At 32.8% G+C, this 15386-nt stretch overlaps 1 long non-coding RNA gene across 1 annotated transcript in view; it reads right to left on the bottom strand.

Moving 5' to 3' along the window:
• Window positions 1-15386, bottom strand: part of LOC137632543 (uncharacterized) — a 302398-nt gene that overhangs the window by 81738 nt on the left and 205274 nt on the right. The gene's annotated exons all lie outside the window — the stretch shown is intronic.

Genomic DNA, 15386 nt, shown 5'->3' with positions numbered 1-15386 from the left:
CTAATTTGATATCAGTATTTTTCATTACTCAGATAGCTTGTTGGGTCGACATTAAAAGTACACGGATGAGGGATATAATAGAACAGGGTTGTGGTGACCTGTTTGTCACGTACTTGCCTAGTAATTGTCAGACTGGGGTTCGAGTCCCACTTAAACTCTTTAGTTTCTTTGGTCGCTGTAACTTCACCATCCTTGTGAGCTAAGGATCGGGGGTATGTGGAAGCCAGTAAAAGCCTTCATGGCTTCCTTGGTCCTAGCTTGGGTGGAGAGAGAGTTTGGGCGCTGATCATATATATATATATATATATATATATATATATATATATATATATATATATATATATATATGATCAGTCTCTACGCCACTGTCCTGTTTGCTAGGGCAATGTCATTGTCCCTTGGCTCTGCCATTCATGAGTGGTTTTTTAACCTTTAACCTACTCACATGCAGTACATGAAATTGTTACGCTGATATTATTGAAATTTTCACTGAACGGTCGATAATAAGAAAATCTTCAACACTGCTTCATACAACCACTTTATAAAAAGCAAAATAAACAAGTTACATAGAACTATACGTATGTACATTTTCTTACTTACATGGGAGCGTTAACCAATACTTTTCTTTAAGGCAACAGTTATACTGATATGATTAGTATATTAGTATAACAGCTATGCTACACTTATAATAGCTAAAGGAAACATGTATGCGTTCTCAAATTTTTTTAAAATGCCTATCAAAATCCTAAAACTCGGGTAATGAACTCTATTTGAGACGTTACAACCTACCATCTTGTAGAAACCTCCACATCTCTTAACAATTACTGGCATAATTACTTGTATCTTCCAGGATATTTGAAATAGTCTCACGACTGACGGAAAGTATGAATCCTTATTCCGTAGTGATTACAGGATTAGTTTTGGCTTGGTGATAAATGGAAGAAGTTAGAATAGATTTTAGGTTCAAAGATGAACCTTTACTATGGACACTTATGCTTCGGAAAATTAAATATGAAATATGAATGTTAAGTTAGATGCAAATGTCTGCTGAATCCCTTGTAAGTGGGTGAGCCTAACTTACTTTCTATATTAAGAAAGTAATGAACAGTGAGTGTCGACGGATTATGTATGCTCATAATATATTTCAAGAACATGTCAACAGAACTGGTAACCACTTGGGAGATGTATGCAATAGGAGATCTTCTCGACTCTCGCCTTCTGGGCGAAGTGAGATAGTTTCCGTGGTAACACATTGTCGAATATTAAATAGATTCCTGTTATTAGATTACCATTCCGAGAAGACCATTTACATATACTGCAAACACAACCACGGATAGACAAGGATACAAAGATAACCTCATTACAACATTGATGTCAGAAGTAATAATTAAAAATAGAATATCCCTGGCTTGAAATCTCTCTGATATTTAGCAAAACGAATGACCTAGCGAATACCAACTCCAAAGAGACTCCCAAGCGCCTTACACAAATCTTTCAGCCGCTGCAATCAGCTTAGAATTGCACCAAACACTGCGATGGACCCGAGCAAAGATTACGTTTAGGAAAAAGTTATAAAATAGGGATGCATCACGAACAGAGTGTATAATAACCATTTCTATTTCCGCTCATAACAATAGACATATTATGCCAAAAAAAAAAAAATGCAAGAGTAATTAATGTTCCCTTCAACAGATTCCGATCATTAATAAGAATTTCGCTAATTTGCAGTTAAAATATATTTCATCTGATGTGGAATTATAATTTTACCCTTCTTACAGAAGATTCCCTTTTGAAATGCATATTAATAGCAGTACTGAAGACAATAATAAATTTATACCGCATACCGGGACAATTGATCGTTCGTAGACCATCATCTACTACTACTACTACAACTACTACTACTTAATTATTATTAATACTACTACTACTACTACTACTACTACTACTACTACTACTACTACTACTTAATTATTATTATTACTGCTACTACTACACTACTACTACTACTACTTAATTATTATTAATACTACTACTACTACTACTACTACTACTTAATTATTATTATTACTGCTACTACTACTACTACTACTACTACTACATTTGGATAGAGTAAAGAAACCGATATAGAATATGGAAAGGAGACCAATACTGAAGATTTAAAGGAGAGGATTTTTGAAGATGGATTGACCGCTGATAGTTAAGTACAAGTTCTCTGTCAGTGGACAAATGGCGAGATATTTGGACACAGTAAAGTAACTGAGATAGAATTAGGAAAGGAAACGAACAATAAAGATTAAAAAGAGGATTTTCGATGGAGGATGGACCCATGAGAGTTAAGTTAAAGTTCTCTGTCAGGGGACAAATGGTGAGATATTTGGACACAGTAAAGTAACTGAGATAGAATTAGGAAAGGAAACGAACAATAAAGATTAAAAAGAGGATTTTCGATGGAGGATGGACCCATGAGAGTTAAGTTAAAGTTCTCTGTCAGGGGACAAATGGTGAGATATTTGGACACAGTAAAGTAACTGAGATAGAATTAGGAAAGGAAACGAACAATAAAGATTAAAAAGAGGATTTTCGATGGAGGATGGACCCATGAGAGTTAAGTTAAAGTTCTCTGTCAGTGGACAAATGGCGAGATATTTGGACACAGTAAAGTAACTGAGATAGAATTAGGAAAGGAAACGAACAATAAAGATTAAAAAGAGGATTTTCGATGGAGGATGGACCCATGAGAGTTAAGTTAAAGTTCTCTGTCAGGGGACAAATGGTGAGATATTTGGACACAGTAAAGTAACTGAGATAGAATTAGGAAAGGAAACGAACAATAAAGATTAAAAAGAGGATTTTCGATGGAGGATGGACCCATGAGAGTTAAGTTAAAGTTCTCTGTCAGTGGACAAATGGCGAGATATTTGGACACAGTAAAGTAACTGAGATAGAATTAGGAAAGGAAACGAACAATAAAGATTAAAAAGAGGATTTTCGATGGAGGATGGACCCATGAGAGTTAAGTTAAAGTTCTCTGTCAGGGGACAAATGGTGAGATATTTGGACACAGTAAAGTAACTGAGATAGAATTAGGAAAGGAAACGAACAATAAAGATTAAAAAGAGGATTTTCGATGGAGGATGGACCCATGAGAGTTAAGTTAAAGTTCTCTGTCAGGGGACAAATGGTGAGATATTTGGACACAGTAAAGTAACTGAGATAGAATTAGGAAAGGAAACGAACAATAAAGATTAAAAAGAGGATTTTCGATGGAGGATGGACCCATGAGAGTTAAGTTAAAGTTCTCTGTCAGTGGACAAATGGCGAGATATTTGGACACAGTAAAGTAACTGAGATAGAATTAGGAAAGGAAACGAACAATAAAGATTAAAAAGAGGATTTTCGATGGAGGATGGACCCATGAGAGTTAAGTTAAAGTTCTCTGTCAGGGGACAAATGGTGAGATATTTGGATAGAGTTAAGAAACCGAGTTAAAATAAGAAAAGGAAATCACCACTGAAGAGTAAAAGATCTCTGTCAGGGGACAAATGGCGAGATATTTGGATAGAGTTAAGTAACCAAGTTAGAATAAGGAAAGGAAACCAACACTGAAGATTAAAAAGAGGATTCTCGAAGATGAATTGACACCTGATAGTTAAGTATAAGATCTCTGTCAGGGGACAAATGGTGAGATATTTGGAATCCTGCAGTGAACTAGAAACGGCTGCATTTGTAGCTGTTGGAAAATATAGATATATAAAAATAAGATATACACACAGATATATATGTATATGTGTGCGTGTATGTGTGCGCGTGTGTGTGTATGTGTGAGCGTGTGTGTTTGCGAGTGCAGATAAAGAGAAAAGCTGAAGCAGTAAAAAACAAAGTGTTTCCATAGTATAAATAGTCTAAGAAAACTTTATGAGGGAGATGAGATATGCACAGGTGTAAAAACGGTTCCATAAGTACAATGATGGATGAGAGTAATTAAGATGGCTCGGTCATATGGAAAGAATGAACGAAAACTGTTAAGTAAAAGATTTTATAATTCCGAAGCGCTAGGACGAAAGGAAGGCTTAAAACACTTTCATTTGGAAGAAAGGGCCTTAGAACTATTTGAAAGGCTTGATATCCAGCAAGTGTAAGAGCTCTTTCAAGGTAGTGATGAATGTCTTATCATGTTTACTAAAGGGGTTCACCGACCGGCCAATAAGCCCTCATATAAGTGTATGAAGTAAATAATGTTATGTGAATTTATAGTGCATGGGAATTTATATAAGATTCAGTAGTTGTTCTTTCCTATAACCTTCGTTAGAATACAGACACACACACATACATACATATATATATATACATATATATATATATATATATATATATATATATGTATATATATATAAATATATTTATAAAATATATTTATATATAATATATTTACACACACATATATATATATTTATATATAATATATTTACATATATATACATATATATATATATGTATATATATGAATATATATATATAAATATATTTATATATATATAAATACAAACATATAATTGTATAAATATATATTACCGGTATCTAATATATATCATCAACATCATCATCACCATTAGCCGTTACTAGTAAACTTAAGAACAAAAGCCTCATACACGTCCTCATTTTGTTTGCCAAATGCTCTCCATCCCATGCTTATCCTTCTTTTAAATTCGGTCCCAAGTCCAGGGGACACACTTACTGTCCATCCTTATCTTAATTTTACTCTTATTCATTTTCAGTTCGACATTTATACTTTTATTCTACAAAAATTTTCTATATTTCTTAATTCGTCTCATAACTCACTAAAGACAGCTATGTCATTTGCAAATCTTAAGTTGTTAAGGCATTCCCCATTGATATAAATTCCTACATTTTCCCAATCTAATATATGTGTATAAATATATGTGTATGTATGCATGCATGTCATTTGACAAGGTCTTGCCATAATCATCTCATATAATACGATTGGTTGGCTAAAAGACACACTAGAAACTCATAATCTTGAAAGAAATACTAAATAACACTGTGAACAAACACACGAGCGACAAACAATCTTCTCCAATCTTGTACATGGAGAAGACGAAGACCCAAGGCCACAGGTGTAAAGCTTTGATGAACTTGGAAGACCTTAATCAGAAAGGACATTCATGAGCTTGTTCGCTGGATCGGACAAGCAAGATGATGGAATATGGATAGCTTTAATCAACTGCTCTTTGCTCAAGATATCATCCTTCTCCACAATGTGCCATTTCGCTTGCCAAGGTATTCATCGGAATGGAAGTGCGCTTTTGGGGAAAGCGAAATCATGGTGTGTGTGTGTGTGTGTGTGTGTGTGTGTGTGTGTGTGTCGCGCGCACGCACGTTTATGGACATGGACTTTGGGTCTCTCAAGCACCATTCTGGTTGAATGATGAATGTGCTTGTTGAAAAAAAAAAAAAAAACTTACAAATAGGGAAAGATTGGCATGGTATACACTTTATTCTTTAAGTGCAGGAAAATTGATAATTATCTAAAGCCCCCCCCACAAAAAAAAAAATATATATATATATATATATATATATATATATATATATATATATATATATATATATATATATATATATATATATATAAAACATAACATTCTAGTTATTTAGGGGTAATAAATATCTGAAAATAAATGTTCATGAATTTCTATTGTTTTTACATATATCCGGTTTCACTTCAGATTTTCTTCTCAGTTCTCCCCTTTTCAACAAATGAAAAATGTGATCTTTGAAAATGAAAATAATAATAATAATAATATTAATAATAATTTGATATTAGAAAACAAAATCATAGTACAAAGTCGTGAATAATTCATTCTGGCAAGTCAAAGGACCCCATAAATCTCTAGCGGTAGTACCCGTTGAGATACTACCGCTAGAGATTTATGGCGTCCTTTGACTGGTCAGAGAGTACTTCACTGGATCCTTCTTTTTGGTTATGGTTCACTTTCCCTTTGCCTACACATACACCGAATAGTCTGGCCTATTCTTTACAAATTCTTCTCTGTCCTCATACACCTGACAACACTGAGATTACCAAACAATTCTTCCTCACCCAAGAGGTTAACTACTGCAATGTAATTGTTCAGTGGCCACTTTCCTCTTGGTAAGGGTAGGAGAGACTCTTTAGCTATGGTAAGCAACTCTTCTAGGTGGACACTCCAAAATTAAACCAATGTTTTCTAGTTTTAGGTAGTGCCATAGCCTCTGTACCATTGTCTTCCATTACCTTGGGTTAGATTTTTTTTGCTTGAGGGTACACTCGGGCACACTATTCTATCTAATTTCTCTTCTTTTTTTGTTAAAGATTCTATAGTTTATATAGGAAATATTTATTTTAGTGTTGTTACTGTTCTAAAAAATATTTTATTTTTCCTTGTTTCCTTTCCTCACTAGGCTATTTTCCCTGTTGGGGTCCCTGGGCTTATAGCTTTTCGAACTAAGGTTGTAGCTTATCAAGTAATAATAATAATAATAATAATAATGATAATAATAACAACAATAATAAACATAATAATAATAATAATAATAATAATAATAATAATAATAATAATAATATGGCTTAAACTGCAGAAGTAAAAGTGTTATTCGTCTCTCAAAAAGATGTCAAGTCATTTCACTTTACAATTCTCGCTTTCTTTTCTTAGCGCCACTCTCGAAAACCCGGAAAAAGTTCGCCAAGTTTAAATTGAAGTCTCTTATATAAAAATAAAAAATAAAAATAATACGCATATACAGCAGTCATCTGTTTCCTTCGTTTGTGATATGGGTGAAAAAACTATTAACGAATCATAAGGAAATCTGGGAAATAGGCAGACCAATTTAACAGCATGACAGATCTGAAACGAGCTTAATTGGGTATGCAAGCTGTCGTGAGCTGATTGCCTTAACCTAATCCTTTACCATTCCCACAGGTATTCCATCAGGTCCATGATCCTTTCCCTTTTCATATGCTATGAATATGAGATATCAAGACAATATTCTGTAGTCCTTTTACACAAATGCAAATTCATAATGAGGAATAGAATTGCTCACACCGAAATTCATGAACAAGAGAATGTTTTGATCCCAGGATTGCGTTCAAGTAATTGGAAGGCATTCATTAACACAGAGCTTTGGTGTCCTAACGAGAGAGAGAGAGAGAGAGAGAGAGAGAGAGAGAGAGAGAGAGAGAGAGAGAGAGAGAGAGATATGGGGGGACTCGATTTCAGGAGGGTAAATCCTTTATTAGCTAATGTGAAACGAGATAACGGAGTTATCAGTCAAATTGCACATTATGTGGAGGCTGTAATGATACGATATTGACGAATAAAGACACTAGCTTGTTGGGAAAAGACAAAAACAAAAAGGAAACTATTGATCTCTATATACCTTGCTAGGTAGTAGGTTGGCCAGGGCACCAGCCATCCGTTGAGATACTACCGCTGGAGAGTTATCGGGTCCTTTGACTGGCCAAATAGTAATACATTGGATCGTTCTCTCTGATTACGGTTCTTTCTCTTTGCCTACACAAACATCGAATAATCTGGCCTATTCTTTACAGATTCTCTTCTGTCCTCATACACCTGACAACACTGAGATTACTGAACAATTCTTCTTCACCTAAGTGGTTACTGCACTGTAATTGTTCAGTGGCTACTTTCCTCTTGGTAAGGGTAGAAGAGACTCTTTAGTTATGGCAAGCAGCTCTACTAGGAGAAGGACACTCCAAAATCAAACCATTGTTCTCTAGTCTTGGGTAGTGCCATAGCCTCCGTACCATGGCCTTCCACTGTCTTGGGTTAGAGTTCTCTTGCTTTAGGGTACACTCGGGCACACTGTTCTATCTTGTTTTGTTAAAGTTTTTATAGTTTATATAGGAAATATTTATTGTAACGTTGTTACTGTTCTTAAAATATTTTATTTTTCCTTGTTTCCTTTCCTCACTGGGCTATTTTCTCTATTGGAGCCCCTGGGCTTATAGCATCCTGCTTTTCCAACTAGGGTTGTAGCTTAGCATTTAAAAATAATAATAATAATAATAATAATAATAATAATAATAATAATAATAATACCACTCGAGGTCAGATTGAAGAAAAGAGTGAGAAATTCGTCCATTAATTTCTTTTATTTACGCGTATAGAATACTCACAAAATACATAAAGCTAAATATCGATAGAAAGTTAATCTATTCAGCTATAGAGTATCGAGTAAGCTATTATTTCTGACATTGCTATAACGTTGCATTTATCACTTTAGTAATATTTATTATATTGTTTTCATCATTGCAAATCCTTGACTCACTTTATTCATATTTATACATGTTTTTAAAGGATATTATTATTGATAAATGAATCATTACAATGAGGCTATAACAAACTCCCAAAGATAATGTCACCATGGTTATTACAATGAAAGTATTTGCTTTGCTTATTCAATATCATGTTTAATTTCGAAACTAGTTATTATTATTATTTACGAGTATAGAATAATTGAAAAAAATAGAAATGTATGTAACTAGAAATATTATTTTAATCATGTACATAATAAAAAAATATATTACTATTTTTTCAGGTACAATAGTCTTGTATTCGCCACTTTGGTTATATTATAGTATGGTTTTCATTATTCAGACTACATTTTTCCACATTTCTATATGGTCTAACTAAGGAAATCATTAGTAAGTATGAATTGTCATAAAATCATTTAGCCAAATTAAATTCTAACGAAAATAAAAAATTAAAAGTAACAACCGCCACTTCAATGAAAGATAATGCTACGTAATCTTACTGTCAATTACGAAAAAAATGAGAGAAATTCGTTATCATTTACACATATAGAATATTAAGCAAAGTTTCCACGAGCCACTGGCATATAGGTGGTAGGTCAAAAGCAAACTTTAAAGAGTTAAATAGTCACAGGTCGCTTGGAAACTAGACACCAACTAATTGCAAATGGACGGTGATAAAGTCACCGCAGTCCAAGAAAACTTCACGGTCATACTACCAAAATATATATGACCAGTCACCAATCAGTCAGCAAACAGTTTGGGACGACTAAAGTTCGGTCTGCCGTCATTCACCAACCAGAGTTTGTTCAACAAAGCAAGAGAATTTCCAGAGCTCCAAAACTATTTTATGCAGCCACCGACCAGTCCAGACTAAGCATAGACCAAAGGAAATAACAGCAGGTAAAATATGGAAAATTATCATTAATTTTCTTGCCGAGCATCAGGATATGTTGAAAATTTCATGCGTGTGACAAGTGTGAACAACTGAATTCGTCAGTAAGAGGTACAGCCGCGTCATAATTAACTTATACCTTTCCTGATAACCCATACATACACAAACAGATACAAACATACACACAAACACGCATATATATATATATATATATATATATATATATATATATATATATATATATATATATCTTGTCGATAAAAGATACTTTTTCCAACTTCTTCCTTTACTTAACGTTTGTAACCCCTCTACACAGTAGAAATAGTTAATTGTGTGAATAAACCATTACAATGTAGACTTCCATTCTCCTTCTGCTCACACAGTTTATTTATTGTTTTATATACAGTATTATTCTTGCTGTTGGTGGACTTACTTGAGTGTATGTTAAATCATTGACATAAGATTTTTAAAGTAGACACATTTACATACGCATACATTAATAGAAATATAGAATCCAATAATCATATACATATAAGCATGTATGTGTATGTATATATGTATGTATGTATGTATATATATGTATGTATGTATGTATTTATGTATGTATGTATATATAAATATATATACAGTATATATGTATATATATGTACATACATATAAATATATATATACATATATATACAGTATATATATATGTACATATATATATATATATATATATATATATATATATCTATGCATATATATATATATATATATATATATATATATATATGCATACTTACTGCATACACATATCCATTATAAATACATACATTCACAGTGCATATATATATATATATATATATATATATATATATGCGCATACACACTGCATACACATATCCAGTATACATATATATATATATATATATATATTCACAGTGCATATATATATACATACATATATATATATATATATATATATATATATATATATATATATATGTATATATACACATACATATACATATACATACATATATATAAATATATTTACATAGATATACATATATACATATATATATACACACATATATGCATATACATACATATATTTATATATATATATATATATATATATATTCATATATATATATATATATATATGTATGTATATATGCATACACACTGCATACACATATCCAGTATAAATACATACATACATATATATATATATATATATATATACATATACATACAAATATATTTACATACACACATATAAATATATATATATATATATATACATATATATATATATATATATGTATATATATATATATATATATGTATATATATATATATGTATATATATATGGATGAGTGTGTAATAGATCCATAGCGAGATCAAAGTAAATAATTAAAAGAAAGGTATCTAAGCATTCCCATTGTTCATCATATTCCACTACCGGTTGATTTGAAAACAAGAGCACGTCTTTTCTGCGAGTCACTTAATGGCAAGATCTAGAAAAGAATTTGTATACAAGGAAACTCCTCAGGGAATGAATAAGTGCATATCCGCAAAACCTAATATCCTTATCCAGGAAATTCAAGGATGAATTGCACGATGGCTCTTCGGTTTATCTCTCCTTGCCAGGGGTCTGGAGCCGTCTCGGAAGACTCACAGAGCAAAGGCATAAAGATTTTACAGCGTAATACAGAAGACGAGTGGCTTTTTTTGAATTGCTCTTTCCTTTATTATTTATTGTTCATGTCTGCATTTGCTTTCTGGATGACAAATGCCAGCCTTAGAGCATTTCTTTCTGAATGTCATATTAGTAAACCATCATGTCGCCTTTCCGCTGTCGATGTAAGATAGAATATATATGAATATGTAATACTCCATTTAGGAAATCTTTGCGCTAATTTATAGTTTCAAAGTAAACTGGCAAACACTGAAATTTTGTGTGATAAGACTATTGAGTAAATAATTGTTAAAGATATGTACAAACTTATCAAGTTCAATTAGAATTATTTCCCTATGAAAAAAGCTAAAATCACAAATACGAGTTTTGACTGTCACAAGATGAAGAAAAGGGACAATAATAATAATAATAATAATAATAATAATAATAATAATAATAATAATAATAATAATAATAATAATAATCATAATAATAACAACAATAATAATAATAATAATAATAATATATTATTATTAGAAGTTGTACTGACCAAATTTTCATTTCAAGACATGTGGTACAGCAATGTGTCTAATATAGAAATCCACTTTTGATGGCATTTGTGGACCATGAAAAAGACTTTGATAGTGTGCACCGATCAATTTTGTGAAGAGACCTGCGTTATTATTAAGTGCTTCTTAAATACGTAAATTTGATTAAGTCTGTTCATGAGCATAGCAAATACAAAGTTAATGTTAGTAGAGTCCTATCAAATGAATTTCCAGTGAATAGTGGAGTACTCCAGGGGAATATGTTGTGTCACCTATGTTGTTTATCCTCCTCTTGGATTTTGTAAGGAATAGAACAATTGGGAATGGTGGAGAAGGATTGGACTGGATTGGCAATAGAAAATTAGCTGATCTAGACTCTAGAGTATGCTGATGACACTATCCTTATTAGCAGAACACCATGGGACTTGCAGAGCTTGCTTACCAGAGTGCATGAAATATCACATGAGGTTGGGCTTAAGATAAATAGAAGAAAGACAGATGATGATGACGGAATATGTAATGGAAGATGAAATATCATTGGAAGGAGAAAGGATTAATGAGATGAAATCATTTAAATATTTAGGAACTATGATCTCTAATACAGGGTCTTTAGAATTTGAGTTTAATGAAGACTGAAAAAAACAAATCAGAAAATGGCTAGGTTAAGTAAAATTTGGAAATCAAATCGCCTGAAATTACATATAAAAATCAGGATATATATGAGTTTAGTGAGATCGGTGTTACTGCATAGACATGAGTCGTGGTATGACAACGAAACAATACCCAACTGATTTTGTAAATCTGAGAACAAAGCCCTCAGAAGAATATTGGAAGTTGAATGGCAGACAGGACTAGAAACGGAACTATAAGAGAGATTACTCGAGTGCCACATGTGAATGAGATCATGATGAGGGGTAGATGGAGATAGTCTGGGCATCCTCTTTGCACTCCCCAAGAGAGATTAGTACAACAAATTTTCAACTGGCCTCCAAAAGGCACTAGAAGAGTTGAAAAATCCAAACCTACATGGCTGAGGACTATGAAGCGAGAAGTAGAGGAAAAATGTTGATTTAAAAGCTCAAGATAGAGACGACTGGCGAAATCTAACCGAGGCCCTTTGCGTCAATAGGCGTAGTAGGAGATGATGATGATGATATTATTATTATTATTATTATTATTATTGAACATACGATAAAGTATCACGTTAAAAAGTACATAGGACAAAAGATAAACTATCCAGTAATGTATTATGTATGATATATTAGATACATAAGTGAGAATTATAAGAAACTATTACAGTATTACCGCTGTTTAAGAGTGACTTTTGAATACGAGCAAATCGGTTTACTGGCATTGTATCAGTCTGTGAGCAAACAATTCTCTATATGTAGCCTTTTCTTTTTTTTAAGGTAAGGACTAAAGTGATTAATTCGAATGTCCATGAGCCACCCAAACAGTATTCACTGTTTTTCTCTTTTTTCGCCATTTTATTTTTTAATTTCGCAACCCCTTCCTTGCTCAGAGTAGGCAGTTTTCCACTGCGATTTTGTTCTGCACTAGAGTAGGTCTCAGTGCTGCCGCAGGCACTGCGGAGGACACTGCACATCTGGGCTTTTATCTATAATATTTAAGAAAGAAAAAGAAGAGGTGATCAAGAATCACACTGGGTAGCGACTTTTTTGCTTAATAAAAACGCTTATAAAATCAAAGATAAATAAACTCACCATATTAATTTTTCTCCTTGTCACTAATATTTTCAAATCCTGCATCTAAATCAGAGCAAACTTCTCTCCAAGCTGATGCAACTAAAGTTACGACTTTTATACGCCTTCATACATTTTCCCCATAAACCCGGTTACGTTTCAACTAAAGAAATGAGAAGTTCTGTATCAATATCTTGACCCACATCCATATAACTGATATGTTTTCATGATGAAAAGTAATGACTTTAGAGGTGGAAAACCTCTTGGCTAGGAGACGAGTATTGAACATGATAGCCAGCTACAATCGCCAACGGGAGCGGCACTGCTTCCAGTTCTAAGGGACTAAGCTTCTACAAAGCGGCACCGCGATGGCAAAAGATCCGCGCTGCTTTAGTGTGAAAGGCCCCATTAAGTATTACTCGACTTGCAAGTGTGGAGGCAGTTTTGAATAGCATTGTGTGAAAGGCACCCCTCTCCCAACAGCACTAAACGTTATCTCTAATGGGGGAAATTGTTTTAGTTTACGAGCATTTTTAGTTGCAAGCTTGCTCCTAGAACAGATTAAATTTGTATACCGTGGTACGATTGTTATTTCCTTTCAGTTACATCACAGATGGATTTAAGGCACTATATTTAAGGACAGCAGACTGCGTCACATTGCGTACCCTTCTCTTTCAATATAATGCCAGGACATTAAAGGATTATCTTGGGAACATGAATGGTTATCTAAGCTGGGTAAGGATGTGGATTAGGATGTATCTTTAAAGGAGGAGCCTAACTGTTGCCACCAGACACAAACTTTTAGAAACTATTTTCTCTGATAGGTGTAGGCCTACTGACCGTACATAAGCCAAAAAGCAGCAGTTTTCTATAATGTGATTTTATAAAATAATATACCAATGTTAGAGACAAGCAACTGACATTATTTTTGTCGGAAAAACGCACATTTTCAAATTTAATCTTTTTATTCAATATGAGAGGTATGGTGACAATTAAATTTTTCTACTTTAAACCGTGATGGAACCATAACCAGTACTTTTAAATATATTTTTACGTAGGATACTTATAGTGATGATATTAAAATAAAAGGTAAGCATTAGATTCGGACCATCAAACCTGGTATTAAAGCAAATTTTGTTTAGAAATGGGGCTTTATAATATATTTTTTCACCACTGTGCCCTGTTAATTTTTCCTTTTACAAACACTGTATAGATATTTTTAAACAAAAAAATAAAATATGTTCTCTAAAGGATAACAGTTTGAGAAAACTGAATTTTCTGGTGGATGCTATAGTCTGAGGAGAATTATGAAAAAAAAAAAATGTATACAAAATAATATCTATCAAAAGATCCGAGAGGAATATGGACCTACAATCCTCGACATAACAATAATATTTTGTGACTTTTTTTTGGCGAAATCTGTTAGAAGTATTAGCGAATATAAACCTTCGATTAAAAGGTAGGATCAGTGGAAATAAAAGTAGCATTATTTGGATGGACACAAGGCTATTTTCATAGCCATACCGCATTTCATGTTTATAATAAAAGTAGCACTTGGTAAGAATACTTCCCTTAAGTACGACATAAATAAAAAATTTGCACACAATTTTTTGGCACTTGCTACTCTTTAACAACTATGGCATCGCTCAGGCAAGGAAAGAACGAATCACAATGTTGTTATAATTTACAAAACTATTTATTTTCTTATTGACCTGCTCTGCAATATATTTCATGATTAGAGGGTCAACTACAAATGAACTACCTTTTCCCTATTTTTAAGGTTTCATATGTCAATCTCTTCAAAATATAAGCACAGAAGGACAATGAAAATAATTAAATTAGTAAAAGATCGCTAAATAGAACAAAATTTAACTCTCATCTTTCTTCAAGCGTTTTTAAAATCTTCGTTCAGCTTGCACATTTTACACCAAGAAATAGGATACGGAAATAGATCATATAATCTCAAAAGCCACGCGATTATTAAAACTATGTAAGTTTTAGATTGTAAAATTAAGTGAAAACAAATTATTTTGTTCAATAGCTTCAATATCGACGAGATTAGAAAAGTCACGATATGCAACAAACATCTAAATGTAATGGTCGTTAACTTGGACATTGATAATAATTCAATCTTGCTAAAGGAACTAAGCTGTAAGTATACTGTGAACAGAGGAGCTAAAATATCTGAAACTGCTTGAATAACAAAGTGCAAACAAATGAACTTGCCTTGACCTCTGAAAAGAT

Source organism: Palaemon carinicauda, chromosome 41 (genome assembly GCF_036898095.1).
Source record: "Palaemon carinicauda isolate YSFRI2023 chromosome 41, ASM3689809v2, whole genome shotgun sequence".
Taxonomy (NCBI): domain Eukaryota; kingdom Metazoa; phylum Arthropoda; class Malacostraca; order Decapoda; family Palaemonidae; genus Palaemon; species Palaemon carinicauda.
The sequence above is the reverse complement of the archived record's forward strand: the minus strand, read 5'-3'. Positions and strand labels throughout refer to the sequence as shown.